Source organism: Macaca thibetana, chromosome 11 (assembly GCF_024542745.1).
Source record: "Macaca thibetana thibetana isolate TM-01 chromosome 11, ASM2454274v1, whole genome shotgun sequence".
Classification (NCBI taxonomy): domain Eukaryota; kingdom Metazoa; phylum Chordata; class Mammalia; order Primates; family Cercopithecidae; genus Macaca; species Macaca thibetana.
The window spans coordinates 104,603,667-104,629,301 of record NC_065588.1 but is presented as its reverse complement, the minus strand read 5'-3'; the positions used below and the strand labels follow the sequence as shown (position 1 = coordinate 104,629,301).

At 44.9% G+C, this 25,635-nt stretch overlaps 1 protein-coding gene across 44 annotated transcripts in view; it reads right to left on the bottom strand.

The window, feature by feature from the left end:
* Nucleotides 1-25,635, bottom strand: part of ISCU (iron-sulfur cluster assembly enzyme) — a 627,706-nt gene that overhangs the window by 51,531 nt on the left and 550,540 nt on the right. The window contains exon 1 of one of the 44 annotated variants that reach the window (XM_050749892.1): nt 11,580-11,583. The exons of 41 other annotated variants lie outside the window; for them this stretch is intronic. The gene's annotated coding sequence lies outside the window, so the exon portion shown is untranslated. Of the gene's footprint in view, nt 1-1,055; nt 1,060-11,465; nt 11,470-11,579; nt 11,584-25,635 lie in introns of those variants that run through there. 2 more of the 44 variants (XM_050749929.1, XM_050749928.1) reach the window with 2 other exon arrangements.

Sequence of the window (25,635 nt, the reverse complement as noted above, 5' to 3'; positions counted from 1 at the left end):
CTGGCGTGAAATGAAGAAGCAGATGCTTTCCACCCCTTCACCCTGTTAGCCTCCTTGACTGCGCAGCCCCTGTTCTTAGCCTCCACCCCGTGCTGCTGAATTTGCCGCCTTCTTCTAATTTTCTCTTTCCCTGTGTCTTTTCCTCTCTGACTTAAACAACTTTTGTTTTCTTTTAAAATACAGGGTCTCGTTATGTCGCCCAGGCTGGAGTGCAGTGGAGCAATTGCAGCTCACTGCAGCCTCCACCTCCTGGGCTCAAGCAATCCTCCCACCTCAGCCTCCCAAGTAGCTGGGACTACAAGTGCGTGCCACCACGCCCGGCGAGTTTTCTTTTTCTTTTCTTTTCTTTTTTTTTTTTTCTTGAGACGGAGTCACTCTGTTGCCCAGGCTGGAGGGAAGTGGCGCGATCTCGGCCCACTGCAACCTCCGCCTCCGGGGTTCAAGCGATCTCCTGCCTCAGTCTCCCGAGTAGCTGGGATTACAGGCGCACATCATCACGCCCGGCTAATTTTTGTATTTTTAGTAGAGACGGAGTTTCACCATGTTGGCCAGGCTGGTCTCGAACTCCTGACCTCAGAAGATTTGCCTGCCTCATCCTCCCAAAGTGCTGGGATTACAGGCGTGAGGCACCGCGCCCGACCTATTTCTGATTTTTTATTTTCTTTAGAGACAGGGTCTGGCTATGTCACCAGGGTTGGTCTCAAACTCTGGACCTCAAGCTCTTCCTCCACCTTGGCTTCCCAAAGCGCTAAGATTACAGGCATGAGCCACCTCCTCGGTCCTCCCTGACTTTTTAATTTGTATCCTCTCCAGAAGGATCTGGCTAGTTCTTTTGGCTTCCCATAGAGAAATTTTTTCCTTGAAGCAGAGAATGGAAACCTCCATCTTAATCCACAAATACTGAAATTAAACATCTAGGGAGGTGCCCCAGAAACACTAAGTATTTAGAAATTAGCAGTTCAGATTCTGGGGAGTCAGAGAGACCTGAGCTCAAATTCAGACTTTGCCATTTACTCTCTGTGTCACCGTGGGCATGTTACTCCTAGCCTCACTTTCCCCACTTGTAAAATGGGGACAAACGGCCTACCTTGCTTTTGGCCAGTTCAGGATTTGCAGAAGGCTTGATGCTTCAAGATCTGACCTCCTCTGTGACAGGTACTGCTCTTGGAGGCAGGGCTAGGTGGTGGTTGTGGGTGTCACTGTTAGGAGTCACATAGCCCTGGGTTCAAATCCCAGCTCTGCCACTTGCAAACTGAATCACATTCAGCAAGTGACTTGATCTAGTTGATCATCTGTCTAGGCTTTTCTGTAAACTGCACACAATGTGATATTACCGCTTTACAGGGTTTTATGTGAGGGTGAAATGAGATTCTATACATCTGGCACAGAGCAAACTAGGTATGTATGTATGTATGTATCTATCTATCTATCTATCAATCAATCAATCACATATCTATCTTTTTTGAAATAGGATCTCACTCTGTTGCCCAGGCTTGAGTGCAGTGGCGTGATCTTGCTCACTGCAACCTCCATGTCCTGGGTTTAAGTGATCCTCCCATCTCAGCCTCCCTGGTAGCTGGGACTACAGGCACACACAGGCTAATTTTTTTTTTTTTGAGACAGAGTCTTGCTTTGTCACCCAGGCTGGAGTGTGATGTGATCTTGGCTCACTGCAATCTCCACCTTCTGGATTCAAGCGATTCTCCTGCCTCAGCCTCCTGAGTAGCAGGGATTACAGGCGTGTGCCACTGCACTCGGCTAATTTTTTTGTATTTTAATAGACACGTGGTTTCGTTATGTTGGCCAGGCTGGTCTTCAACTCCTGACCTCAAGTGATCTGCCTGCCTTGGCCTCCCAAAGTGCTGGAATTACAGGCTTGAGCCACCGTGCCTGACCATAAGATCCATAGTTTTTAAGGAACAAAATCAGGGTGGTGATTATTTTGGTGGCTTCTCATTTTTAATCTTTTCAACAAAGGTCATGAACATTTTTCTTTTGGAGTCCTCTGAATTGCACTTCCTGATGGCCCAAGTATGTCTTTGTAAAAACCTTCCCCAGAGGAGGGCCTGGTAGGTATGGGTGACTGTTGGTATGTTAGAAAACAGTGAAGCTCTGGGATCAGACAGATGTGCATTGAAATGCAAGGCCCGCCGCTTGCTAGCTGGGTGACCTTGAACAAGTCACTTATCCTCACTGAGCTGGGTATTATGAGACTGGTCGACTCCTGTCCACACCCAGGTGTAAAGCAATGTAATCGTCTGCTTCTGAAGGCACCCTCCTCTCTTTGTTAGCTCTTTAATTAGCTTAGGCTACGAGTAGTAAATCCAGAAGCTATGCAGGAATGGCTAATGAGTAAAACTTACTGGCCATGAGACAATAGGGAGAGGTGGGGAGTGTGGCAGATCTGAGAGCACATACCTTGTCTAAAGTGGGCAGCAGCTTCTCAGCTGGAACCCATATTTATTAGCTGGGATGCAGTCTAAAAGTGGACAGAGTTTTCAATTTTTCAAAAGGTATGTGAGGCCTAGATTTTTTACGCAGTATCTCCAGATTTTAAGGCAATTGGCATGGCTGCCGGCTGGCTTTCCAGGGCCGCCAGATTGCAACCCCTTTGTAGAGGGTAATGGAAGATGGCAGGGGAAAACAGGAAGACTCAAAAGGATTATTACAGCAAAATGAGCACATTACTGTGTGTGGCCACCAGGGGGCAGTAATTCACCAGCCATCACTTCCCCCTTTCAATCTCCTTGTCAGGAGTTTACACTCAATTTTAACTCTTGACTTTGTCTGCATTCAGCTGTGTTGAATGCACAAAATATGGTCCCTGAAGCGATATTGAAAAGTTGGCTTTCTCCATCTTAAGCATTCTGTATTAGGTGAAAATTGCCTCCCCGTGGCCCACGGAGGAGTTTTCTAAACGCTTACCTTGACATATGACAAAGAACCCAGAAAGTCGCTGCATGGGAAATGTGTCCATTATGCAAAACAAAACAAGACAAAAAACCCTTCTGCATGTTTAAGGAACAGCAGTCAAGCGCTTCTTGCTGGCAGAGTCGGATTCTATTGCTTAGGAAAAACAAAACTCCCCGGCTTGAGGCTACATGGCATTGAGTTGGCTGCAGAATGACTCGACGTCATTAAAAAGAAAATACACCACACCTGTTCTTGCTGCTTCACTTCTACCCCTGGTTTTTTTTCTCTTTTTAACTTAATGCTGTGGCTGAAAAAGAGAGCCCAGCAGCCCTTCTCCCTGCTACTGATTAATCCTCCTTTTAAGACATACCTGGTGGGGGCTGGGCACAGTGGCTCACGCCTGTAATCCCAGCATTTTGGGAGGCCGAGGCGGGCGGATCATGAGGTCAGGAGATGGAGACCATCCTGGCTAACATGGTGAAACCCCGTCTCTACTAAAAATACAAAATATTAGCCGGGCGTGGTGACGGGCGCCTGTAGTCCCAGCTACTTGGGAGGCTGAGGCAGGTGAATGGTGTGAACCCGGGGAGGTGGAGTTTGCAGTGAGCCGAGATTGCGCCACTACACTCCAGCCTGGGCGACAGAGCGAGACTCCGTCTCAAAACAAACAAACAAACAAACAAGACATACCTGGTGGGGTCAGACCCAGTTTCTGAGGTATCCCCAAGAAACAGGGCTTGGGGGACCCCATGTGAGTGTCCCTGGGCTAAAGGCTTGTGTTCTGGCCTCAGGACGTTTCTTGTGTCATATGGTCTCAAATCACCAGTATTTCAAAACTCAGGTATGCCGATGAGTGTTGTTTTCAGAGCAAATCATTTGGGGAAGTGATACTTCTTACTTGGAAAAAATTAAACATAACTGCTTTTCACCTGTCAAACAACTATTTTATTTCTTAAAAACAACATGAGATCATTACAGATACAGAATCCACAAAAAACGAGAAGAAAAAAATACACATGCACAATTCTACTCCATATTTCTCCATGCACATTTATTTATTTTTGAGACAGGGTCTCACTCTGTCACCCAGGCTGGAGTGCAGTGACACAATCTCGGCTCACTGCAGCCTCAACCTCCTGGGCTTAAATGATCCTCCTGCCTCAGCCTCCCAAGTAGCTGGGACTACAGGTGTGTGCCACTATGACTAATTAAATTTTTGTGTGTGTGTGTGTGGAGACAGGGTCTCACTCTGTCACCCAGGCTGGAGTGCAGTGGCACGATCTCGGCTCACTACAGCCTCAACCTCCTAAGCTTAAGTGATCCTCCTGCCTCAGCCTCCCAAGTTGCTGGAACTACAGGTGTGTGCCACCACGACTGGCTAATTAAAAAAAAATTTTTTTTTGTAGAGACAGGGTCTCACTCTGTCACCCAGACTGGAGTGCAGTGGCATGATCTCAGCTCACTACAGCCTCAACCTCCTGTGTTTAAGTGATCCTCCTGCCTCAGCCTCCCAAGTAGCTGGGACTACAGATGTGTGCCACCACAACTGGCTAATTAATTAATTAATTTTTTTTTTTTTTGTAGAGACAGGGTCTCACTCTGTCACCCAGGCTGGAGTGCAGTGGCACGATCTCAGCTCACTACAGCCTCAACCTCCTGGGCTTAAGTGATCCTCCTGCCTCAGTCTCCCAAGTAGCTGGGACTACAGGTGCATGCCACCATGACCGGCTAATTTAAACAATTTTTTTTTTTTTGTAGTGATGGGGTTTCACTATGTTGCCCAGTCTGGTCTTTAACCCCTGGGCTCAAGAAATCCTCCCACCTCAGCCTCCGAAAGTGCTGGGATTATAAGTATGAGCCACCACAACTGGCCACATCTATTTTTAAATGATGAAATATTTTTGATATCCAAAAGACATCAACAGTGCAATGGGCACTTGTGTACCTGCCATCCAGTTTAAGAAATACCATGTCACCAATACACTGAAGCCTCCCCTTCACATGCCCTTCCCTCCCTCCCAGAGGTCACTATCATGTTGAATTTGGTGCTTCTGCCCCCATGCATGGTTTTTTGCTTTTGTCCATATGCATGTATCTATAAATAATATATAATGATATTCTACAGATTTTTACACATGATGTATACTCTGTGGATCCTTCTGCATTTTGGGGTTCAGAATTATGTGTTAGAGATTTATGCTCATGCTGATATGCATAGTTCTGGTTCATTAGTTTTACAGTGCTGTATAGTGTTCCATTTACAATTTATTTCCCATTTACCTGTTGATGAGAATTTGGATTGTTTCCAATCTTTCCCTATCACAGACTGCAGTGAAGTACTTGTATGATTTTTTGACACATGTGTGAAAGTTTCTCTAGGACAAAGTTTCTCAAAGAATCATTTGGGTGGGGGGGCTTTGGAAAATCCAGACCAACGAAATCCTCTGACTGCTCCTCTGAGCCTCCTGTATCTTAGCTACAAGTGGAAATAATCGTACCCACCATGCTACCTCATTTTTGGTAGTGGTAACAACTGAGCACTTACTGTGTGCTAAGTAATTTGTAGGGTATTTGGTGGAATTTTTGTAACAATGCCATGAAGCAGATATTATTAAACCCACTTTATAGAAGGTGAAAATGAGGCTCAGAGAAATTGAGTAATTAGTCTGAGGTCACACAGCAAGCAAGTGGCAGAGCCAGGGTTCATGACCAGTCTTCCTGACTCAAAACTTAAGGTTTTGACCATTATGAGACCCTAGGCTTTCAGAGATCTCAGGTTACATGTTAGCTCCTCAGCTTCGGAGGTGGGAAAACTAAGGACAGAGCCAGAATACAAATCCAAATCTCTAGATTCCCTACCCATTAACATGTCACCTTCTACTGTAAAAATGCTTTGAGGGTAGGGGAAGGAAGAAGGAGGAGAAATCTTCATAAAGTCATCTTCTTGAGACAATTTCTGACATCCACCCTATGTCTGTTATCCATTGCTGTGTAACAAATAACCCCAGTGCGTAGTAGCTTAAAACAATAGCAAACGTTTTTTTCTTTACATTATATTGTGTGGGTCAATAATCTGGGAGCAGTTTAGCTGGATGGTTCTAGCTGGCAGACTTTCTTGAGATTGAAGTCAAGGCATTGTTTGGGGCTGCAGTAATCTGAAGGCTTGACTGGTGCTGAAGGCTCCATTTTCAGGGTGGCTCACATGGCTGGTGGCTGGGGGCTTCAGTTCCTCTCATGTGGGCTCATAGGACTGCTTGAGTGTCCTCTCAACATGGCAGCTGGCTTCCTCCAGCATGAATGACCCAAGAGTGTGATGTCTTTTATGATCTAGCTTCAAAAGGCATGCTTTAACCTTTGCTCTACTCTACTGGCCACAACACAGATCCATCTTGGTACAAGGTGTGAGGGGGCTACATAAGGCTCACCAGGAGATGAGGATCAGTGGGGCCCATCTTATGGGCCTGTCTTATGCACTGCCTCTTCCCTTCTCAGTCCCAATGATTCTGCCTGATAGGATGGACTTCAGGCCTCCTGGGCCTTGTGTGGTGGACTCTTTGGGTACCTCAAGGCAGGGAGCTTCTGCATTTGTGAGACTCCTCTGTGAGAACAGTGGACTCCCAGTGGCTGACTGCCTTTCTCCCAGCTGTTTACTGCCTGCTTTTTAGCTGTACTACTCTAATTGGCCCGAGAAGCTGCCTACTCCTGCCTAAAAATATGGTCATGTTGACATGGAGACTGATTCAGGTGCTCAATACGCTGTTTTAGATCACAGCCTCTGAAAGATGTGACTAACACTTCTCTTCCTGCATGGGGACGGTGACTCAGTTTGGGCCAGGATGGAGTGAAGACCCAGTGGCGCCTACATCCTCCCGCTTCTCTGATTTCTCTGTTTCACCTGATTCAAGGTAGCCAGGGTCTGGGGGCTGCTGGGCAGAGAGGCTGTGGACCCCCCTGAGTCCAAATTGCAGTCCATTTTGATGCCCCCCAAAAAGCTCTCAGTGGAAGCTCTCTGTTGCCATAGTAATGTGGAGATGTGGAAATTAACATGGGTGTCTGGCTAGCCAAGAAAGCCAAGCTCGTAATACTCATTCCCTCTTTTAAATAGATAAGAATTCCCAGGAGGGCTTTGGACAGACATCAAAGGGCCTATTTCAGGTGTTGAGAAAATACTCTTTTAAAAATTATTGTGAAATGAATTCAGCCCTAATCAGAGAGATGGCAGTGATTTGGCGTTCTCACACAGAAATAAGTTTAGAACTGAGGCAACTGTTTTTTTTTTTTTTTCCTAAATGACAGCTTTATTGAGATATAATTCACATACCACACAATTCTCCCATTTGAAGTGTACAATTCTGTGGTTTTTAATATGTTCACAGGGTTGTGCAGCCATCACCCCAATTTTCATCACCCCCAAAAGAAAGCAAAGACCCTTTAGTAGCAATTTCCTGTTTCTCCCCAAGCCTCTCCCTCAGCCCCTGGCAATCTACTTTCTGTCTGTATAGATTTTTCTCCTCTGGATGTTTCCTGTAAATGGAATCCTATAATATGATGGCTTTTGGGGTCTGGCTTCTTTCGGCATTTTAATTCCTTGCCCTCTTACTGTTCTTCACAGTTTTTCCAACAGCAGTGTTTCCATGCACTTTGAGAACAATTCACTGGCTGGGGGTGCAGCTGCAGAATTAACCACCGGCCTGGGGAGGCATGGCAGGGAGCAGACTCCTCCAAGGCCACCAACCTGGCCTTCCTTGTTCCTTCTTGAGCCTTCCTGGCTGCTTTGGGACTGTGGTGGGAAAGGTGGCCGTTTGGGAGCATGGCTGGCTGGGCTTCACACGGGCATACGGTGGACATGTTCCTGCGACTTCCTTTCTGGGGAGAGTTATAAGCACGAGCAGCAGAAGATCACCAGGTGCCAGGCACCATGCTGCGAGCATGCCATGAGTTAGGACGATCTCCTTGTTACAGACCTTTTCCCCCCTCTCTTTTTATAGGGATTCACTTAACAGCCACCTCTTTTACTTCATGCAAATGTTTTGCTGAGGCTATCACTTGAGTCATTTTTCTATTTTTCAGCCGTCAATGATGCACATAGAAATAATCTCACTCTTTGCCCTCTGCTAGCCTAGATATTTTACTTGTTTGTTTGTTTGTTTATTTATTTATGTATTTATTTATCTATTTATTTATATGAGAGGGGGTCTCACTCTGTCGCCCAGACTGGAGTGCGGTGCTGCATTCTTGGCTCCCTGCAACCTCCGCCTCCTGGGCTCACGCAGTTCTCCTGCCTCAGCCTCCCTAGTAGCTGGGACTACAGGCATGTGCCACCACACCCAGCTAACTTTTCGTATTTTTGTTAGAGATGGGGTTTCACCATGTTGTCCAGGCTGTACTCAAACTCCTGCCCTCAAGCGATCCTCCTGCCTCAGCCTCCCAAAGCTTTGGGATTACAGGCATGAGCCACTGCACCTGGCCTATTTTTTAAAATATAAAGTGTCTCTGCAGCCCCTTTGTCCTTCATAAACTCCGCGGGGGCAGGGATTTGTCTTTTGTTCACAGCTGCAGCGCCAGTGCCTGATACTGGCAGGCCACAGGAGTGCCATCGATGTTGGTTGAACAAATACATGATTTTGTTGAATCCTTTGATGCCCCTTTGATGCCCCACAAGGTAGGTAGAGTTATGAGACCCATTTTACAGATGAGGAAACCGAAGCCCAGAGAAGTGAAGTGACGTGTCACAGGCCATCAACCTATAAGTGGTGGAGCTGGGATTTGATCTGATTAAGGGGGATCTGAAGCTCTTAAGCACTCTATTATGTGCAAATATGTGTTATGGGTTGAGCTGTGCCTCTCAAAACATGTTGAAGTCCTAACCCCAGGATCTGTGAGTCAGACTTCATTGGGAAACAGTCTTTGCAGACAATCAAGTTTTTGTTTTTAAAAATTGATGCACAATATGTGTGCATAGTTTCAGGGTATATGTGATAATTTAATACATTCATGTAATTTGTTAGGATCAAATCAGTGTACTTGGGATACCCATCACCTTAAATATTGTCTTTTCTTCTTGCTAGAAAAATTCAAATTCTTCTCTTCTAGCTATTTTGAAATATACAATAGATCATGGTAACCTATAGTCACCCCACTGATGTATGAAACACTGAGTCTCATTTCTTATATCAAACTGCATATGTGTACCCATTAATCGACTTCCCTTCATTATCATGCCCCCCTGCCCCTTCCCAGCCTCTGTTAACCACCAGTCTACTCTCTAATTTCATGAGATACAGCTTTTAAACTCCCACATATGAGTGAGAACATGAGATCTTTGTCTTTCTGTGCCTGGCGTATTTCACTTAACAGAATGGCCTCCAGTTCCATCCATGTTGCTGCACTGGCGTATTTCACTTAACAGAATGGCCTCCAGTTCCATCCATGTTGCTGCAAGTGACAGGAGCTCATTCTTTTTTATGGCTGAATAATATTGCATTGTGTGTATATACCACATTTTCTCCATTCATTCATTCACTGATGGACACTGAGGTTGATTTCATATTCTGGCTATTGTGAATAGTGCTGCAGCAAACGTGGGAATGCAGATGTCTTTTTGATATATTTATTTCCTTTCTTTTAAATATAACCACGAGTGAAATTGTCAGATCATATTGTCATATCTATTTTTAGTTTTTTGAGGAACTGCAATACTGTTCTCCATAGTGGCTGTACCATTTTTTTTTCTTTTTCTTTTTCTTTTTGAGTTTAAGAGTGGAGGATTAATAGGCAGGAGAAAGACAAAGAAAACCAGCTCTCTCTCTGGGACTTCTGAGAGGAAAGACTGCCCAGGAACCAATGCACTGGATTTTATAGTCAGGCTTGAGGAGGTGGTGTCTGACTTACAAGGGGCTCATAGATTGGCTCGATCACGTATGACGTTTACATAGCGCACAGGATAGGCTGGCCACCCCACCCTAATCTTGTTATGTGAATAGGCTTTCCAGTTGACTGGGGTCATCGTTTCTGGTCTTTACTATACACGTGGCTGACAAAGAGAAGGGGAGATAGAGCCGCCATCTTTAACGTGATTGGCTCAACTGCTGGCATCTGTGTCTGCCTCTTGATTTTTACAGGCTGCTCTTTGTTAGAAAGGAAAATGATTTGGGGCTGCTTTTCATTAAAAGGAAAACCTTACTGAGGACTTCCATACCATCACTATCTGCCTAAGTAATTTCTTCTTAACTCCTGTATCATTCCCCACTCTGGAGTGGTAACCCTAACTGCTATTAGGGGGTGTTGGATGATGACTCTTTCTGGCTGCTTTCTGCTGAAAAGTGGCATTGTGTGGGGAAGAGCAGCTAGGGCTCCTCCTGGGGTCAATCTAAGGGTCCTCAAAAGAAAGGCGTGTCCATGCATGGTTCTCTCTGTAGCACCATTTTGAATTTGATTGCTGTCAGCTATTCCGATGGTCTGTGACACTGGTTTGCCTCCACCAGATGTTGTGTTTCAGTAAATGTTGTAACTTGGTATCCCAGAGGAAGTCCCCAATATGAAGTGGCTACTTTGTCTGGGGTATATACCCGGGGTTCGTTGTTTTGGGCCAGGAAAATTTAGGACACTGACACACAAGAGGAGTTTAGGAGAAGAGGTTTAATAGGTAGAAGAAAAAGAAAGAAAAACAGCTCTCTCTCTGTTGAGAGAGAGGAGACTTCTAAGAGGAAAGACCCCTATCTTTTTTTCGAATAGGCTTAAAATACACATAAGTGGCTGTACTAATTTGTATTCCAGGGTGGGATCTCTTGACCAGGGTTCCCATCAGCTCCCAGCTTCCCAAGAAGCAAGAACCCACCAGCAAGGGGCTTGATCACCACTACTGGGTCCAAATAAGGGGACAGTGTGCTGGGGTTGGGAATGGAGGTTTGATTGTGAATCCCTCACCATCTGCCCTGAGACCTGTTGAGTTGGTCGTGGGGCTGCATCTGATGAAGAAACTTCTGCTAAAATGATTTCTGTCTTCTGCAGGCAACTTCCACCCCAAGTGATACAACCTAAATAGATGATTTTGCTACATGTACTGGAGTAACTTTTTGGATTTCCCTTTTCTTTTTCCCCAACTTTTCCTGTGGCTTTTTCTTCTCTTTTTTGCAGCCAAGAAATGAAACTTCATTTGTTCGTTAATTAATTCAGCAAACATATGTTGATATCCTACTATGTGCAGGCAAAATAAGACATGCTGGTCTCTGGCTGTATGGGTTTGGCAAGTAGCATTGTCTCTTTTCAGGGCAAATGGTAGCTTTTCCATATTTTTGAAGTTACTCAGGTAATCTCCGGCAAAGGATTAGAAGGAAATGGAGACAGACGCTTTAACAACAACAAAAAAATTCATTTGTCAAACAAAACCAAATAAAAGACCTACCTTTGGGAAACTGTCTCTTTTACCTCATCAGGTGGTCTAGAACCCACATCAATGGAAATATTAGGGCGGTGAAGTTCGTGTGTTATTTGAAATTCTGCCAGAACACCCTATAAAATGGGATGTAAATATTCTAGCACTCCCTTACCACCCCCCCCCATTTTTTATTGTGGTAAAATGCACATAACATAAAATGTAGCATCTTAACCATTTTTAATTGTACAGTTCAGTGGCATTAAATACATTCACATTGTTTCGCAACCATCCCCACCATCCATCTCTAGAACTCTTTTCATCTTGTGAAACTGAGACTCCATACTCATTAAACAACCACTTCCCATCCCCACTCCTCCCAGTCCCTGAACACCACCATTGTACAGTCTTTTTCTGTGATCTTAACTACACTAAGTGAAACTGGCCAAATTGTCCCATAGAACTGATGTTTATTTTCTTTGAATAAGCATAAAAATTGATCCTTTGGGTCTTAAAAACATGAAAAAGTTACATTTGTCTTATCTGAGTTCCTTTCTCAGGAAACCAACCATCAGTTCTCCCAGATAGGATCAAGGAGCTGAAACTCACGAGGCCACTATATCTGGACAATGAGATGCCATGATTGCCTAACTGACCACCTGCTTCCTATTGACTAACTCCTCTTCCTTATTCCTCCCTAATTCCTGTTTTCCTGCATGTAGCCACATTTCCTCCCTGCTATATAAACCCTTGAGTTTAGTTGGTCAGGGAGATGGATTTGAGATTGGTCTCCTATCTTTTGGGCTGTTGCACCTGAATAAAGCCTTCTTTCCTGACAATACTCATTGTCTCAGTATTGGCTTTCTGCAGCAAGCAGCAGAATCTAGACTGAACCCCTGGCATTTTGGTAGCATAAGTACCTCATTTAAGTATAGTCATACAATATTTGTCCTCTTATGACTGGCTTATTTCACTTAACATAAAGTCCTCAAGGTTCTTCCATATTGTAGCATGTCAGAATTTCCTTCCGTTTAAAGGCTAAATAATATTCCTAGTACTCACTTTCTTTTTTTTTTTTTTTGAGACAGGGTCTCACTCTGTTGCCCAGGCTGGAGTACAGTGGTGTGATCTTGGCTCACTGCAGCCTCCACCCCCGGGCTCTAGCAATCCTCCCACCTCAGCTTTCTGAGTAGCTGGGACCACAGGCACGCATCACCATGCCTGGCTAATTTTTGTATTATTATTATTATTTTTTTATAGAGATGATGTTTTGCCATGTTGCCCAGGCTGGTCTCGAACTCCTGAACTCAAGCAATGCACCTGCCTTGGCCTCCCAATGTGCTGGGATTACAGGTGTGAACCATTGTGCCTGGTCAGTGCTCCATTTTAATGTGTTCTTGTGTGTAGCTGAGAGGTCAGCTTAATATCATTTGACCATTGACAGGTGTCGAGGCTTAGTTGAAAAAGTTGGTTAGAATAGAGAAAAAGAAAACCTTACATTATGAATATTTTATCTTATCTTTTAACTTGCACATACTAGTATTCTGTGTACTGATTCGTACTGTGAATACTAATATTAATATCGGGTTAAGGGATGATTAATAAATGAGTTAATTGAGTGAAGTCTCACATTGTCTTCCCTGCATGAATGAGGTGATTTCCTTTTTTGGTTCATTTTAAATGTAATGAGAATTTAAAGACACTGGCTAAGCAGCATACAGAACCCTTCCAGATTTTTATAATTTTCCTCCCCTTCCCATCTGTATCTTACAACTAATTCTTCACCAATTTCTATTTAGAAGCTTGCTTTTCTCAGGGCTATCCAAAACACTTAATTTTCATAGAAACAACTTTTCTTTTTCCCTCCTTTTTTTTTATACGGGGTCTCACTCTGTTGCTCAGGCTGGAATGCAGTGGTAAAATCACAGCTCACTGTAGCCTTGACCTCCAGGGCTCCAGCCATCCTCCTGATTACCTGGGACCACAGGTATGAACCACCATGCTGCCTAATTTTTGCATTTTTTTGTAGAGACAGGGTTTTGCCATGTTGCCCAGGCTGGTCTCAAACTCCTGAGCTCAAGCAATCCTCCCACCTTGGCCTCTCAAGGTGCTGGGATTACAGGCATGAGCCGTTGCACCTGATTTTTCCCTCCTATTTTTATCCTACTACATACTACTTAACTAGTTACAAGTGAAACTGGCATAAACAGGTTTGGCAGCAAACAACTGATTTTGGGACGCATACAGCTCAACACATGGCAGCTGGTGGCTTACTGGTCTCTGATGTTGGGTGTGCAGTGACTCAATCTAATTATGAGAAAACATCAGACAAATTCAAGTTGAATGAAATTCTGGAAACTAAAAGGCCAGTACTTTTCAAAAGTTATCAAGATCATAAAAGACAAAACTATGACATATTGGAGGACACTGAGGAAATATGACAATTAAGTATTTGGCTGACTCTGAATTGTATTCTTTTACTAGAAAGAACTTTATTAGGACAATTAGTGAAACTTAAATGGGGTCTGGGGAGAATATGGTAATAGACCAGTGTTCATTGCTTGATTTTGATGGTTGTATTATGGTCCTGTAGGAGAGTTACATGCAATGTGGAATCCGGGATTGGATCCTGGACCAGAAAATGGTCCAGAAAACTTAGTTTTTAAATTAAGTGTTCATTAATGGAAAAACTGACGAAATTTGAATGTCCATAGATTAATCATATCACACCGATGTTCATTTCTTGGTTTAGATAGTTGTACTATTGTTATGCAAGATATCAACGTTAGGGAACGTTGGGTAAGGGACATAGAAAAACTCTAGGTATCCAATTTTTGAATCTAAATTTTTCAAAATAAAAAATTCTTGCTTTTTTTGTTGTTGTTGTTGAGACAGAGTCTCACTCTGTTGCCCTGGCTGGATCGCCCAGTGGTGCGATCACAGCTCACTGCAATCTCTGCCGCTCAGGTTCCAGTGATTCTCATGCCTCAGCCTCCTGAATAGCAACGACTACAGGTGTGCACCACCACGCCTGGCTAAATTTAATGAATTTAAATGAAGGCCAGGGGTTCGAGCTCCCAGGTGAGGCCAATGAAGTTGCTGGTCCACAGACCATGCTTTGGGAAGCCCCCACATCTTTGTTGATTTTAATTATTTATTGATTGATTTTCTGAGTGTGTGAAATATTTCCATAGCTCTAGGAGTCAGAGGTATACAAAAAGGTGTTCCGAATGAGTGTCTCTCCCTCCACCTCTCTTCTACTCCAAGGAATCTGTGGCTTGGGAGCTCTTCAAGAAATGCTGATGTGAAGTTTGAGAAGTGCTGGTTCAGAGAGGCTTGAAGAAGCACCTGGGCTTTATTTGAGGGCAGAGCAGCAGCTGATTCTTCCCTAAATTTCTGCAGATCCCAGAGCAAAGACCTCTGAGTCTACCACTCCACCCTGCCCTGCCACGGCTCACCCCTGCGGTGGGCTCTGCCAGAGGAGGAAGAGCGGGACCCTCAAGCTCTCTCTGGGTCCTCAGCTCCAGGTCAGATAACCATTTTTGGGAGAGGGTTGAGATGCTGCAAGGGTGGCTTTGGAGGGAGCTCTGACGTTTGGGAAATCTGATCATTTCTGGCACATCTGGGTCTAGGATTAAGTAAAACATGGGTTACTTCCTGGGTGAGAAGTTCAGAAAATGGGAGGTATCTCTTTGGCCTGCAGTGTGAGGATGTTGTTGTCTTCCCTGTGGCTGGAAGAAAAGGTGGTACTCTCTTCCCAGTGTTGTCCTTGGGGCTGTGTCCCCCTAAAAAGAACTAATAGCCCACTTGGCAGCCCAGGCTCCCTGTCTTGGTAATTTGGCCTGACAACCCCTGAAAACCCATCCCGCCTCGTCCCCTCCAGTTTTGGCTTCTCGCCTGGGTGCCCAGAAAACTTTGCCAAACTTAAACCAACTTCGTGCCCCAGCTGTGCCTTAGTGTTCCCTCTAGAGACAACGTTTTGCGATGGCACCAAGCACTGCAACAGAATACACTCACTTAACAAGCTTCCATTTTGAGACCCCGTCCTGGGCCCCAGGAAACCACAGTAAACAAAACAGACTCAATTCCTGCCCTCACACAGCTTACTTTCTGGTGGAGGAGAGAGACACTAAACAAAATAGGTAAATGATATGGTATATTCGAGGCTGACAAGCCCTGTGGAAAAAATAAAGTGGGGAAGAGGGTGAGGAGTGGTTTGCGATTGAGGTGGTGAGTTATGTGGATGTCTGGAGGGAAGAGTGTTACAGGCAGGGGGAATAGCACATGCAAAAGCCCTGAGGCAGGAGCTCATGGTGTATTTATGGAATGGCAAAGGGGGCTGGAGAGGGCGAGGGATGGGGAGCAGGTGGGAGATGTGATCAGAAAGATGGCCTGGAAGGGTTAGATCTTAGGGCCTCAAAGACCCAATGTAGGGATCTGGCCATCATCAGAGTCAGTAAGGCAGTTGCCTGAGGAGTGGCATGGTCCACCATAAGGGATGCAATGATGAAGCTCTGCAACCTCCTTGCCCTGGGTTCTCATACAAGAGTCACCACCGCTCTGTGCCTTGGTTGTTCCTTCTCTTAAATGGAGACAATAACAAGACCTGCTTTATCCTCCTATTACAAGAATTAATGACGTAAGGGGCCAGGCATGGTGGCTCACGCCTGTGATCCCAGCACTTTTGAAGGTCAAAGTGGGAGGATTGCTTGAGGCTAGGAGTTCAACACTAGCCTGGGCAACACAGTAAAACCTTGTGTCTACAAAAATAAAAATAAAAATAAGCCGGGTATGGTGGTGCGCACCTGTAGTCCCAGCTACTCGGGAGGCTGAGGTGGGAGGGAGGGTTGCTTGAGTCCAGGAGGTCAAGGCTGCAGTGAACTTTGGTTGCACCACTGCATGCCCGCCTAGGTGAGAGAGTGAGATCCTGTCTCAAAAAAAAAAAAAAAAAATTAAAAAAAAATCTAACGTAAATAAATAAAGTTCTGATCAAGTGCTAAGTAAATCTCAGCAGTCGTCATTATTATTGTTATCCAGAATAATATTTGCCCTCTGGTTTCACGTCCTGCTTCTGGAGGAACAAAAGATAGGTGCCTGGATTGTCCGGTCTACCTCAAGAAATAGCTTGTGAGCAGCTACGATGTGCTGCAGGATGGTGTCCAATAGCAATAAAATGCATGAGAGAGTCTGGGGACTGCATGCACATCTGGGACCATCTAGCTTTCTTTTTTTTCATTACAGAGTCTCGCTTTATGACCTAGGCTGGAGTGTAGTGGTGTGATCATAGCTCACTGCAGCCTCCAACTCCTGGGCTCAAGCAATCTCCTGCCTCAGCCTCACCAGTAGCTGGGACTACAGGCGACTGGCACCATGCCCAGCTAATTTTTTTTTTTTGTATTTTTAGTAGAGATGGAGTTTCACTGTGTTAGCCAGGGTGGTCTCGATCTCCTGACCTTGTGATCCGGCCACCTCAGCCTCCCAAAGTGCTGGGATTACAGGCGTGAGCCACCACGCCCGGCCGGAACACTTGTTTAAGCATGAAAAGCTCACCTTGTTTGGGAACTGATTAGTTTCATATTGAACCTTACAACTTCCATTTATAAAAGCCCTTTCTGTGGCTACCCCTTACTGTTTTTAGCATGCATCTTGGGGTGTTCTCCAGAGTTCTTCCAACTGAACCTGGGAAGCCAATTGAGAAAAAGAGAGAAACTCCCAGGCGAGGACAAGTCAAGGGTTTATGGCTGGATTCCCGCCTGCTCTTGCCACAGCACCTCAATGTGCTGCAAGAAAGTGAGCTGTTCGACATTTCCCTTTATATGGCTAGATTTAATTGCAGGCCATAGAGTGTTAAATCTCAAGTGCTGGCTCTTCTGACTTTCAATGGGAGGGGAGCAGAGAGGCTCAGTTGGAACCTGAAGGGAGAGCAAATGACAATTTGCACTCTGATTCAAAGGGAAGCGAAGCAACCTCAGAAACTGCAGAGAGAGCCTCTTAGTAATGATACCTAATATGTTATGTGGCTCCTGGGGAAGTAGCTAGGAACACTAATACTGGTGATAATAATAATAACATTTGTACAGAGATTATTATTATTATTTTTGAATCAGGGTCTCACTCCGTCACCCAGGCTGGAGTGCAGTGGCATGATCTTGGCTCACTGCAGCTTCCACCTCCTGGTTTTAAGCAATTCTCTTGCCTCAGCTTCCTGAGCAGCTGGGACTACAGGTGCGTGCCACCACACCTGGCTAATTTTGTGTATTTTTAGTAGAGGCAGGGTTTCACCATGTTGGCCAGGCTAGTCTCAAACTCCTGGCCTCAAGTGATCCACCCACCTCAGCCTCCCAAAGTGCTAGGATTACAGGTGTGAGCCACCATGACTGGCTGCAAAGTGTTTTTATCTAACATACATCGTAACTATACTTAAAAATGTTCCACGAGAAATGAAGCTTCCTGAGGACAGAGATTCTTGTTTGCTGCTATATTCCCAGCATAGTGCCTGACACATAGTAAGTGCTTAATAACTGTTCGTTGAATGAATGAGTGACCTTAAATCATCCTCCACACTTTGGGTAACATGGACATAATGCACAGAAAGAGGTGTGCTTGGTTCCTGGCCCACCGTAAGTAGCATTTGATGTTTGCAATTAGGACTATTAACTTGGACAGTTGGAAGAATGTGGGGTCCTCTGGCCAGAGGAGCCCCCCACTACAAGGCAGCAGCCATCTTCCCACCCCTTAGGTTCCGGGTGGGGGACCTGAACTCAGGAAGCCTGAGACATTTATTGGCTATTCTGAGCTCTCGGTCCAGATGGCTGGACCTAGCTGGCTCCTGACAATTGCAGGAAAGCTGTAGAGCCTAGAGGGAGATGTTCACAGTACATGGAAGATCAGGGTACGCAGTGGCCGGATCAGTCCTTAGCCATTATTTATCATCGCTGCAGGCATTTTTGTGAAGGAGATGGCAGGCGTTTGGGCACATAGCTCCTTCCAGATGTCTGCCATGAACGCTCTGCACTTGCCGAGTTCTCGGAAACATAAAACCCCTGTCAGTGGACTTGCCCAGAGCCTGTATTTGCTGCGTTTTTGTTCTTGTTTAGTTATTACATTAAGTCTCCTGTGATTACAGAGCTGACAGCTGGTAAGGATTTGCATATGGCATGAAATTAAGTTAGTTCATTTTAATGTCTAAACTGAGCAGGGTGTGAATTTGTCTGGTGAAAACTCTGTCTCCCTTAGCTTTGTTTGCACATCTGCTTTCGGCTGTAGCCTCTGATGTCTTCAACTTTGATTTCTCCCCACTTCACCCGGGGAAGAGAGGGAATTGGCTCCCCCTTCTAGAATTCCAGAAGGGACTTTGCACTTTGGGGTTTAGAATGTTCTCTTTTAGGTTTCAAGAGGAATTAAGACTCTAGGGCTGCTATGAAGAGACCAGCATTCTAGCCCCAGCTTTGTGACTTGCTTGCTGTGTTGCCCTGAGCAAGTCGCTTTCCCTCTCTGGGCCTCAAATCCTCATCTGTCAAGTGAGAGATCGGAAGCAGATGAGTGTTCATCTGTTGGGGCACTTTTGACATTTGGGGTGGGGACAGCTTTTTATTGGGTGGGACTGAGCAAGGTAGTGTATGAGGTTGAGCATGCCTGGTTCTTGGGCGTTGTATGTCAGCCACACCTCAAATTACTCAAAACCAAAAAGCACCACCACATGTTTCCAAATGCATCTGTAGCAAACCCAGCTAGTGCCCTACTCACATCCCTGCATCCCTTCACTGTTTGTACGCATCATCCACCAGTGTGCGCTCCCTCCTCAAATGCCAGCACGTGTCTCTTCATGGTGGACTGTCTTCAGATTGCCAGAACTTGCTTTGCTGGGAATCTATGTTCGTTCTCCACCCCATAGGAAGCTCTTAACCAATGACTGATGTGTGTGGAGTGGTGGGGTGGGGGATGAGTGCTCCAGCTCCCCCACCTTTGACCTGGTCAACTCTAAGCAAAGGTTGCCCTCTGTGGGGCTTTGCCTACTGGCTTGTCATTGGAATACACCCTAATAAGTGACTTTTACACGAATTATTATCATAGTCCACTTCTAGAGCACCCAGCCCAAGACAGCCTCTAGGGGGCAGTATAAGCCCCTGTTGATGACCACTGAACCAGATGATCTCACTGGATGAGTTTTTCATTCAGCAAATCTTTGGTGTCTACTATGTACCAGGTCCAGGGCTGGCTGTGATATTAATTTCATGTGTCAACTTGATTGGGTTAAGGGATGCCCAGATAGCTAGTAAGACATTATTTCTGGGTGTATTTGTGAGAGTGTTTTTGGAAGAGATTAGCGTTTGAGTTGATACACTGAGTAAAGCAGATGGCCCTCCCCAGCGGAGGTGGGCATCATCCAATCTGTAGGGCCCCAAATAGAGCAAAAAGGTGGAGGAAAGGCAAATTCTCTTTTTCCCTTCTTGAGTTAGGACATTCATCTTCTCCTGTGTTCAGACATTGGCACTCCTGGTTCTTGGGCCTTTGGACTCTGGGGTTTACACCAGTTCCACCTCTTACCTCTTCCCTACTCTTCTTTAGTTCTCAGGCCTTTGGCCTTGGACTGGAAGTTTCACCATCAGCTCTCTTGGTTCTTAGGCCTTTGAACTTGGACTGAATTACACCACTGGTTTTCCTGGTTCTCAAGCTTGCAGCATGGCAGATCCTGGGACTTCTCAGTCTCCATCATCATATGAACCAAATCCCACGATAAATCTCCTCTTATATAGCTACATAAATCTGTAGGCTCTGTTTCTCTGGAGAACTCTGACTGATATACTGGATATAGAACTATGAACACGATACAGGTCTGCCCTATAGACTTGTCACCTAGTGAGGCCAGCAGGCAATAAGAAGTATAATAATAATAAGTGGCGGTGGTCATGGTGGAGGGATTCTATGAAGAGGGAACATTTATGCTGCACTTACAGGAGAAAAAGAAGTGAGTGAGCCAGGTTGAGAGTATGGAAGAGAGCTTGCCAGGCAGATGGAATAGCATGTGCAAAGGCTTGGAGGAGAAAAAGGCTTGGCATGTGGGAGGACTGGTTGGAGGCCAGAGGGGCTGGTGAGCAGGCAGGGTGATGGGGAGAGAGGTGTGTGAGATGGGGTGGAGAGTCAAGCGGGGGACAGGTCTTGAGGGACCTGGTGGTGAGGAATTTGGATTTTATTTGAAGGGATGGGAAGCCACTGAATGGTTTTAAGCAGGAGTAATATGGTTCAGTTTATATATAAAAAAGATTACTCTGGCTGTTGGGTAGAAGATGAATCAGAGGGAAGTGCATCAGTCAGGGTCTGGTCTAGGTGTTTCAAACAGAGGGGACTTAACATGGGAACTGGTTACACAAGTGTTAAAACAGCTGATAAGTCAAATAGGGGACAAAGAGGTGACCCAGAAATGATTACTATCAGGAGACTTCTTTTTGCTTATGGCCAAATGGACAAAGTAGGGAGGTGATGTTTTCAGAACCCAGGAGCTGGAACCATTTGTCAGGAAGGAGAACCATGGTTGGGGCTGCCCTGCTGGAGCTGGGATCATGGAGGTGAAACCACTGAGGAGATGTGGATTCCACCAGAGATTCCACCGGAAACAGGTGGAGGGTGAGAGATGCCCTGGTTTCTCTCTTCATCCCTCCCTCTAGTCTCCCACTGGCGCCTCCCAATGGTTGCATTTATCTGGAAGTCAGAAGAGCCTGAGAAATATGGTTCCTTGAGATGTAGAGCAAGACTGGGAAGGGTAGGGATTGGATCTGAGCACAAAAAGGAGAATGCTCAGCATAGGGGCCAATGAAAGCTCCTGCAAGAGTAGAGGTGAGAGAAGATGGTGCCTTAAATCATAGTGGTGGAGATGGAGAAATGCAGAGAGAGTGAGGTCTACCTTGGAGCTAAAACCAACAGGGCATGGGTGTGGTGGCAAAGGAGAGGGAGGAATCAGAGATGACTCTGAGGTTATTTTTCCCTAAGCAACTGTTAGACAGGATGGTTTTCAAGTCAAATCAACATGTAGGGCTGGAGTGTCAGCACACCAGGGTTCTCTCAGAAGCTTTCCCTGCTCCTTAACTCAGCCAGTGAAATACTTGAGGGCCCCAGAGCCTCTTCTTTGATGAGAGTCTCACCATGGGGACTAAATTCTTGTTGATATAGTTCTCACTCTTAACATCCTCTAGGGTCATGAGCAGCTCTTCAAGATGATCAGAATTCTTATGTTTATAATGCTTAGAGCAGATTCTGGGATTTAGAGCATCCGCTCTGAATGAACACTTGTAATCCAAGTCACTTCTCCACTTTCCTTATAGTAAATTGTGAAGAGTAGGTGCTCCAGAGTCGTGTAAATCCAGATTTAAATCCAATTCCAGCCATGTATTCTTGGGAAATGTAGATAACTTCTTTGAGCTTAGTTTCCTCTTTTGGAGCATGGGATTGTGTTTGTTAATGTTTTCATTCTAAGTGACAGAAACCCAAGTTAATTAGAATAAACAACAACATTAATAGAGGTAATTTATTAGAAAGCTCATGACTGCAAAGAAGAGTTGCAAAGTCAAGCTAGGGGAATGGCAAGGAAGCAACTAGATCCTACCAACTGGAGACGAGATTAGAGATCTGTAGAGCATGTCTCCACTGCCTATCACTGCTTATTTCTTGGCATTGATGTCATTCTTTTTTTCCTCTGCAGTCTAAACTTTCTCTGCTCTTCAGTGTACAGGATGGAAAACACAGCTGCTGTGGCTTCAAGTTTTTATATGAAAGTAACATCAGCCATTCAGAGAGAGTCTGACTTGACATCGTGCCACATTCAAAATTCTCAGGGAAAGGTATCACTGGCCTGTTTTGGATCAGGTGATCATCTTTGAACCAACCAGCTGTGGCCACGGGGTGGGATTACATTGTAACATGGCTGCTCCTGTTGTAGACATAAGACTGGGGGAGAAGAAGGGAGCACTGGGCAGGCAATCCCATAAAATGCTACTGCTGGAATAATAATGGTACTTGCTACGAATGTTGCTATGACAAGTGTGATAATGCTTAGCATAGTTCCTGATACATAGTAAATGTTCAATAAATATTAGCTGCTATAATAATTGCTATTTTTGATGAAATCTGATCAATGCCATTCTTGAAGCCAGTACAGTACTCATAAAATTAATGGATACATTTCTAGGGAAATCCCTAAGATGGTATTAGGGTATGAAGCTAGAAGACAAAGAGCTTCATGTAAGATATCAGTCATTTCACTTGAGTCCTTAGGGAATCCACCATGATATTGTATTCATATTTTTTTCTTCTCCATTACAAGAAAGTAGGAAAAAGTAAGATGATGAATTTTACTTTCACAGATGAAAATGGAAAGGGGACTTCCTTTCAAGACTTGACCAAAGGGCTGAGCTGAATAAGGCAGGATTTCAGATCCAGCTCCATGTATATGTCTGTGAAGATCAGAGAAAGACATTGTCTAGGTCTTTGAAGAGGTCCTGAAATCTTGTTCACCTTCTTTCCATTACCCCAATTCCCCAATCTATTTTTGTTTAACTTTTTTGTTGCAAATGACCAAAATTCAGCCAAACTAGCTAAAGCTCCTAAAGTGTTTTTATTGGTTTGTGTATCTAAGAGGATAGGCATGAAGATATTGATAGGCACAACAGAAGTCACGGATCAAACAATGTACTGGGGACTCTTTCTCCATGTCTTGGCTCTGTTTATGTGTTGATTTTATTATTTAAGATGTCTCTTGAGTGGCAGAAACATGTGGCTGGCAGACCCCAATTCCAACATTATGACCCCAGAGGCAAAATATAGTCTTCTCCATGGCTCCAGCAGAGGATTACTAGGGAAGAACTCTGATTGGTCCTGCTTGAGTCACATGCCTACCTCTGAACCAATCTGGCCTGGAGGGTAGGGTTCTCTAATAGACCATACCTGTTGCTATAGAAGCTATGATTGACAGCTCCACTAGAAGCACATAGAATAAAGAGGGCAACTCCCAAGGAAAGAGCCTACTGGGAAGACCATGATCACAGTGTCCACTACAGTTCCTCCTAGGGGTATTAGCAAGCACAAAGGCATTGAGAAGACTTTTATGCTTGTTTTAGGGTGAGTGGAAGGGGAAAAACCTAAGATTACATCTCATTCTGCAGTAGTTCAAGGAAATGAGAGAAACTTGAGTGGAAGAGGTGATGGTATAAAAGAAGCCCATTTGGAGAAAAGAAAAGGAGTGATACAGCGGCATAGTTATAATCCTAATCACCTAAGACAGTGGAGCACATTGGACCTCAATGCAGGAGAGAAAGATTCTGCCCCTCTATGGAGAGGAGAAGCCACCAGCAGGCATTGTGTTTTTCAGCTGAGTAGATCCTTCCATGACAAGGGCCTTTGTTCATAGGAGGTAGCTTCTTCACTGACAAGCCATCAGAGAGATAAGGACAACTATGGACTATGGCCAGTTCCTGCATCAAAGTTAGTCATCATGGAAGGCCAAGTTACTCTGGTGCATGATATGAAGTCATAATTCTTACCCTAGCTACGGCTGTGCTGAACAGTTCTGAGCAGGCTTCAGTTCAGTTGCCCCCTCAATAGTGCTTCTCAGATGCTACAATGTGGAATTCTATTGGGAATCTGATTGCAACCTCTACACTTGCTACCTTGAAGCTAGAGGGAGCCATTGCCCCTTGGGTGGTCCTGACCAATAGGAGACAGGAGGTGATGGATAGTTGTATTTCCCCTGCTCCCCTCAGATGGATGGTTCTGACATGCATTTCACAAACTCTTTGAAAGATTCCATAGATGGGGCACCCAATTACAGGTGGTAGTGGCCAACTGGATATTTCATGCTTGTGTTGGCTCTTCCCTCTTCCCGCTTCCTGCCCTCATTCCTGCTCCCTGAGAGCATGTTCCTAAATCAATGACCCACAGGAAAGACACTGCTTTCAGTGAAACGGTTTCCAATTTTCATGATTATGAATGGTGATGCAATGCACATCTTTGTACCTAAAACTTTTTTTTTTTTTTTTTTTTTTTTTTTAAGACGGAGTCTTGCTCTGTTGCCCAGGCTGGAGTACAGTGACATGACCTCTGCTCACTGAAACCTCTGCCTCTCAGGGTCAAGCGATTCTCGTGCCTCAGCCTCCCGAGTAGCTGGGATTACAGGCACCCGCCACCATGTCTGGCTAATTTTTGTATTTTTAGTTGAGAAGGGGTTTCGCCATGTTGGCCAGGCTGGTCTCAAACTCCTGACCTCGGGTGATCCACCTGCCTTGGACTCCCAAAGTACTGGGATTACAGGCATGAGCCATCACACCCGGCGTACCTAAAACTTTTTAGGTTGTGAAAATTATTCTGGAGAATAAATTCCCTGAAGTGTCATTGCTGAATTGAAGGGTTTGCCCGTTTACTAGTTTGATAGCGATTGCCAAATTGCCCTACAAAGCTGCTGCAGGAATTTGCGTTCCACGAGTTCCCCAATGTTGAATATTATTAACCTTTAAATTTTGACACATGAATGAGGGAAAAAGCACTTCACAGTTTTAATTTGTAGATTTTTGATGACTAGTTTAGAGGCCATTTTTATGCTTCTGAAATTGCCTATTAATGTCTTTCCCTCGACTTTTTTTCTTCTGTTAGATTTCTGCAATTTTTGTTATGAATTGTAAAAGCTCTTTTTAAAAATTAATTTCAACTTTTATTTTAGATTCAGGTGGTACATGTGCAGGTTTGTTACATTGGTATATTGCGTGATGCTGAGGTTTGGGGTATGATTGATGTCGTCACCTAGGTAGTGAGCATGGTACCCAACAGTTTTTCAATCTTTGCCCTTCTCCCTCCCTCCCTCCCTCCCTCCATCTGGTAGTCCCCAGTGTCTATTGTCGCCATCTTTATGTTGATGTGTACCCAATGTTTAGCTCCCCTTTGCAAGTAAGAACATACTTGTCTGTTCCTGCATTAGTTTGCTTAGGATAATGGCCTCCAGCTACATCCATGTTGCTGCAAAGGACATGATTTTGTTCTTTTTTATGGTTGTGTAGTATTCCATGGTATATATGTGTCACATTTTCTTTTCTTCTCTCTACCTCCCTCCCTCCTCCCTCCTTCCCTCCTTCCCTTCTCTTTCCTTCCTTCTCTTCCTTCCTTCTCTTTCCTTTTCTTTCTTCTTGCTCGTGAGACAGGGTCTTGTTCTGTCGCCCAGGCTGGAGTGCAGCGGCATGATCTTGTTTCACTGCAGCCTCGACCTCCCAGGCTCAGGTGATTCTCCCACCTCACCCACCTGAGTAGCTGGGACTACAGGCATGCGCCACCATGCCTGGCTAATTTTTGTAGTTTTTGTAGAAGCAGGG